Genomic DNA, 4681 nt, shown 5'->3' on the forward strand with positions numbered 1-4681 from the left:
TTGGTGCATTTAAAGTATTGCCTGATGGCGCCAATTACATCCAGCCGTCCATTGACAGACAACAAAAGTGATGTGGCAAACATCTAAGTGGCATGGGTAACTAAGTTTCGGATTCCCAACATGGATAGAAGATCAGTTATATCTTCCTATGGTAATTTAGGAAGCATAACTGAATTTTTTTGAATACCTCATTGATACTTGACGAAAATTTTATTAGTTTAGCCGCCATAAGACCATGGCAAACCTTCAAAAGTTTCTTTTTTATCTAGCAAGTTTAAGCATGATATATGCATATACTATCGTAAGAAAACTGCACACAATCGGAGAGTAAAGAAGAATAAATGGCTAGAAAGTCACCTCCGGAAACTTTCAAGCAGGCAATGAACTTCTTTTCAATGAGATACCTATGGGATGGATAACATTCGCTGATAAGAGGATCCAGCAAGAAGTCCATCGAGGATGTTGTCGCTGTGCTGTTATCTTGTCATTTGGCTTCTGTACTGGCTCATCTTTTCTTCTGCTAGTTCCTTTGTTCTCAGCAATGGGATTCCTGAATCCACCCCCCCTCGTGTGCCTTGTGTTGCGTGTTAAGATCTGTCTCGCCATTCTGCCCTGCTTTGCCAACACCTGGATCTGCTACAGCGTTACCATTGTTTGTTCCTGCTGGTAGGATTCCAGTACTATCCTGAATTCAAAAGGAAATCAATGTGTCAAAGAAGAAAATATCGCCGCTGGTGTAGTGCCTTTTAGATTTGCATGGCAATTGCGTCACTGGATCACTAGGCTTAACTGTCTGAAATTAAGTTTGCATGCAAGTACTCGGCAACATTTTAATTCAGTGTGAACTTGTTCATCAACCCAATTTGATCTAGTAGTACTGGGGCCGAATTTATATCATGAGACGATAACACAACATTGAATATGAATATCACACCCTAAATACAGTAGTATGAACATGTATGAAACTTTTAAATCAAAGCTATCGGAGTTCTCTCATTGCGGAAACAGAGTATAACCTTTTCACTAGAAAATTAGATGACATACCATGTTGATGTTCAGAACATCACATATGCTCTGGAGCTATTGAGAACCAAGGTATGGATCACCAATGGTCATCACATGAGCAAACTCCATCTTCTATACAATGAAACCGGACAGTGTCCCTTACAACTATTCTTCTTCTTGTCACAAGTGATATGAGTTTCATAGTAACATGGCAATCATCACATATCCTGAGGTTTTTCATTATACGGATAGTTGCTCCTTCAGGGCTGTGAATAAGGCCAAAGGCAAGGGACATTTTCTCACTGTGATACATAAGATGCTCTGCCTTTTGTTCATCCTCAACATCATGTAGGACAACTGCAAAATTTGGAACATATCCAATCCCTTTGATCTGGTCTATCAACTCTCTCAGTTTTCTTGTGATCTGGTTTATCCATTGGTGATTCTTGTTGTCTGATGTGAAAACTTGGACCTCACTTCCTACTTGAATCCAACTAACACCAGGCTCTTTCCTAACGCCCCTCTCTTTCATCAGCTTCCGGACCTTCACAACACCATCCCATCGGTTTGCTCTTGCATACATGTTAGAAAGCATAACATAGGTCCCTACATCATTGGGCTTCAACTGAAGGATCTGCTCTGCTACTCGATGACCCAGGCCATAGTTTTTATATACCTGGCAAGAACCTAAAAGTGATTTCCATGCAACAACGTCTGTGCCAATATAATTGCCCAATATGAAGTGTTCTGCCTCATCTAGGCGTCCATCTCTGCACAGCAAACCAACCATGCAGGTGTAATGTTCTCTTCCAGGTTTTATTCCCATTTCCTTCATCATAGTGTTCAAATAGTACAGTCCTTCGTCTACAAGTCCCAACTGTGCACAAGCTGACAGCACCCCAACAAAGGTCACATAGGATGGGGTTTCTTCAGCAAACAACATATCATGAAATACAGACATGGCTTCTCTCGCAAGGCCATGATGAGCATAGCCTATTATGATCGAATTCCAAGAGACCACGTCACGCCATGGCATAGAGATGAAGACTCTCCATGCATCATTTATGCCACTTTTTGCATACATGTTAATTAGGGCATTGCAGACAGACAGAGCACCCCAATGCCCAGTTTTCATAGTGGAGGCACTGAGTGCATTACCATTTTTCAGGGCTGCAAGACCAGCACAACTGTTGAGAGCCACGGCATAAGTGAACTCATTTGGTTGGACTCCTTCCATTTTCAAGTCCAAGAATAACTGCAATGCCTCTTCAAATAGCTCATTTTGGGTATAAGCAGTCATAACAGCTGTCCAAGAAACAACATTCTTTTCTGGCAAAACCTCGAACGCGGAACTAGCATCATATGCACACTCACATTTCCCATACATATCAACCAGCGCGCTGCCCACATACACACTTAGCTCGAGCCTCCTCTTCAATGCCTGGGCATGCACTTGACGACCAAGCAGCAACTCTTTGGTGCTAGCACAATGCCCAAGAACTGCGACATACGACACATGATCCCATTGCTCAACTTCTCCGACCATGCTTCTCACAACACTGACGGATCAATCAAACATCCCCTTGTCAAGAAACCCATTTATCATCGAGTTGAATGCGAACGCATTGAAGCCGGGCACACTCTCGAACACCTTCACCGCATCCTCCACATGAGCACACTGGCAATACATATGCAGCAACGCGTTGCAGACATAATGGTGCTCCGCCAGCCCAGACTTGACAGCATGCCCGTGGCACTGCCTCCCCATGTCATAGCACCATACATGGGCCGTCGCGGACACGGCGGTCGACAGGACGTACTCGTTGAGGCTGAAGTCGGCCGCCCTGAGCAGCGCGAGCGCGTCCCTGTGTTGCCCGGAGGAAGCGTATCCGGACATGAGGAGGTTCCCGGAGACCGGGTTCCGGGAGGGCATTGCGTCGAACACCTGGTGGGCGAGGCCCAGGCGGCCGCACTTGGCATAGAAGGCGATGAGGTGGTTGTGCAGGACGACGTCGAAATGGGTGGCTCTGACCGTCTGCGTGTGGACTGCCTTGCCCACGGACAGATTGCCCGGGGCGCCGCTGCGTGCAGCACGGCCACGGCCGCGTGCCTCTGAGAGCGCGCGTCCGCCGGGACTAGGCCATGGAATGGGCCGTGCTATACAGTAGCGAATGGAAAACTCGAACCTGAGAATGGAAATGGCGCAGTGACTAGCATGAGGCAGGCGGCGGAGCCTAGGTGGACAAGAGGCGGGAGAAAACAAGGAGGCGGCGGAACTAGAGAGGAGGATGGCCAGGAGTGAGCCCCACGCGGCCGGCGCGGGCGCGGCACTGGTTGGCCCGCCACCATGGCTGGTAGAGGAGAGGGGGGGAAGGAGAGTTTTTTGGTTAGGGATAGAAGATTTGACAGGGGTAATCTTGCAATGCCAAAAATCTGACAAGCTATTCATAGCTCGACTGTAGTCAAAAGAAGAAGAAAACGCTATTCACAATTTGGCTAACATGATATGTTGATATTTCACGGTGGCGCTATTTTAGCATAAAAACCAAAATAGCAATGGTATTTTGGCATTTTTGTTTTATGAAACACAGTACAATCGTAGATGCCCACATACACATGGTTCGTACTTGACGGAAACGTTTCCTCCCATCAAACGAACATCGCCGAAAAATATGAAATAAAAACAGAAAAAAGCGAACACCGGTGCCAAGTTTAGAACTTGAACCCCAATGAATTGGTTCCACACAAGAAACCTAATTATCTATGCTACACTTAGTTCATGGCGCCTTGGTTTTGATTGGTGCTATCTTAAAACGTTCAGTTTCAACTAATAGTATTGTGGCAATTTAATTCTTAAAGGCTAAGCGACCTGGTAGCCGCTTAATTTGCTTCGTACACGTGAAATTGCTCATTGATGACAACCTTTGCCTTCCTATGTTATGGGTTTGCCTCCCTATGTTATGGGTTTCATAGTTTTTTAGGTCAATTTTATCTTTGTCATTGACTCCAATCTCAACTGTTGTTGGCTTAATTATGGTAGGAAGGCTTAAAGGTTGAGGAGACTATGTCCGCTCTCGTTCCCTCTCTCTCTCTCTCTCTCTCTCTCTCTCTCTCTCTCTCTCTCTCTCAAAAAACATATCCGCTCTCGCTCCCTCTCTCTCTCTCTCTCTCTCTCTCTCTCTCTCTCTCTCTCTCTCGGTAAAACCATAGTTGCCGCTTCGCTCTCTTGCTCGCTCGCATGTGCCTTCCTCGTGTTGCAGTTACCCCCTCTTCCCTCACTCGGTGTTTGACATGAGGAGCTCGCCATTGTTGTGCCTCTCACCCCTCGACTCTTAGTATGAGTTGGATATGTGTACAGTGGTTCAGGGTGACAGGGAGGTCATTGGGGCCAGATTCCCTTCTGTTTTAGCCATCGAGCTCTATGTGTCGGTGAGTCCCCAATCCAACACATTCTTAGTCCCCTCCCATGTCTCCCTCTCTTCCTCAGAGACATCGCTGGCATGGAATGAGACATCACATGTGGGAGCTACCGAGCTTAAGGTGCAGTCAGCTTTCGCAACGAGAAGTCACACCTAGCTACGCCCGTGCGTGTTGTCCATGATGTAATCTCCCCTCTGCCTTCTATCTTCTGATTTGCCTCCTACCCTTATCTCTTCCTCTGAAGAAAGACCCGTCA

General features: G+C 46.4%; 1 pseudogene; it reads right to left on the reverse strand.

The window, feature by feature from the left end:
- Positions 1-544: 544 nt before the first annotated feature.
- Positions 545-3354, reverse strand: LOC125526808 (annotated as a pseudogene).
- Positions 3355-4681: the final 1327 nt, after the last annotated feature.

Source organism: Triticum urartu, unplaced genomic scaffold (genome assembly GCF_003073215.2).
Source record: "Triticum urartu cultivar G1812 unplaced genomic scaffold, Tu2.1 TuUngrouped_contig_1940, whole genome shotgun sequence".
NCBI classification, from domain to species: domain Eukaryota; kingdom Viridiplantae; phylum Streptophyta; class Magnoliopsida; order Poales; family Poaceae; genus Triticum; species Triticum urartu.